Below are 2,164 nucleotides of genomic sequence, written 5' to 3'. Positions count from 1 at the left end.
AGTACATGTGTAAAGGGTGTAAAGGGATAATCCCAGTGCAGTACATGTGTAAAGGGTGTAGAGGGATAATCACAGTACAGTACATGTGTAAAGGGTGTAAAGGGATAATTCCAGTGCAGTACATGTGTAAAGGGTGTTGAGGGATAATTCCAGTGCAGTACATGTGTAAAGGGTGTTGAGGGATAATCCCAGTGCAGTACATGTGTAAAGGGTGTTGAGGGATAATCCCAGTGCAGTACATGTGTAAAGGGTGTAAAGGGATAATTCCAGTGCAGTACATGTGTAAATGGTGTAGAGGGATAATCCCAGTGCAGTACATGTGTAAAGGGTGTTGAGGGATAATCCCAGTGCAGTACATGTGTAAAGGGTGTAGAGGGATTATTCCAGTACAGTACATGTGTAAAGGGTGTAAAGGGATAATCCCAGTGCACTGGTTATTGACTGCAGACTTAAAATGCTGAAAACAGGTCCCTAGTGGAATGACAACAACATGGCTGCTTCTTAAAGAAGAGATGGAGAGAGAGACAGAGATAACCATATACATTGCACATGGACCGTAAGAAATCCTAAATGTATTGAAATGCCTGGGCTCGCAGGGGATGTGTTAATTCATAACCCATCATTTATACCTGTTAATTCATAACCCATCATTTATACCTGTTAATTCATAACCCATCATTTATAACCCATCATTTATACCTGTTAATTCATAACCCATAATTTATACCTGTTAATTCATAACCCATCATTTATAACCCATCATGTATACCTGTTAATTCATAACCCATCATTTATAACCCATCATTTATACCTGTTAATTCATAACCCATCATTTATACCTGTTAATTCATAACCCATCATTTATACCTGTTAGTTCATAACCCATCATTCATAACCCATCATTTATACCTGTTAGTTCATAACCCATCATTTATACCTGTTAATTCATAACCCATCATTTATACCTGTTAGTTCATAATCCATCATTTATACCTGTTAATTCAGGGGCGGTTCAGGCAGGCTGGCACGCTCCCTGACCTAACTTGGCAGGAACTAATGGGGATCCATAATAAACCCCAGGAAGAGTAGCTGCTGCCTTGACAGGAACTAATGGGGATCCATAATCAATACAAATACTTGTATCAATATATTTGTGTCTCTTTACTCTTGGATTCTAAAATGCTAATTAGCATCAAAGTAGACGACATGCAAGACTACAAATCCCTGCAAGCTCCTGCATGTCATCTCTAGCCAACACCTTTCACAGAACAGGTCACTGAATTGTCCATTGAAATACATTTTGACACTTTAATCATTGCAACATAAAGGCCTGATTGGTGGAGTGCTGCAGAGATGGTTGTCCTTCTGGAAGGTTCTCCCGTCTCCACAGAGGAAATCCGGAGCTCTGTCAGAGTGAACATCGGGTTCTTGTTCACCTCCCTGACCAAGGCCCTTCTCCCACGATTTCTCAGTTTGTCCAGGCGGCCAGCTCTAGGAAGAGTCTTGGTGGTTCCAAACTTCTTCCATTTAAGAATGATGGAGGCCACTGTGTTCTTGGGGACCTTCAATGCTGAAGACATTTTTTGGTACCTTTCCCCAGATCTGTGCCTCGACACAATCCTGTCTCAGAGCTCTATGGACAATTCCTTTGACCTCATGGCTCGGTTTTTGTTCTGACATGCACTGTAAACTGTGGGATCTTATATAGACAGTTGTGTGCCTTTCCTAATCATGTCTAATCAATTGAATTTACCACAAGTGGACTCCAATCAAGTTGTAGAAACATTTCAAGGAAGATCAATTGAATCAGGATGCATCTGAGCTCAATTTCGAGTCTCATAGCAAAGGGTCTGAATACTTAAGTAAATACATTTGGAAAAATGTTTTTAAAAAATGATTTTGTTTTCTCATTATGGGGTATTGATTATTCAATTATAAAATTATTCAACTTTAGAATAAGGCTGTAATGTAACTAAATGTTTAAAAAGTGAAGGGGTCTGAATACTTAATGAATGCAGTTTTGTACACAGTCATGTGATACGTGGTATAGAAGAGTCCAATCATAGGAGAGTACATGGGAGGCACTATACTGTGTGTCTGCAGGTGTCTATCTGGTCAAAACCACTGTTACAGGTGCCCCTCCACCCTCTGGTGGGATGGATCA

Source organism: Salmo salar, unplaced genomic scaffold (genome assembly GCF_905237065.1).
Source record: "Salmo salar unplaced genomic scaffold, Ssal_v3.1, whole genome shotgun sequence".
Classification (NCBI taxonomy): Eukaryota; Metazoa; Chordata; class Actinopteri; order Salmoniformes; family Salmonidae; genus Salmo; species Salmo salar.
This window is presented reverse-complemented; position numbering follows the sequence as displayed.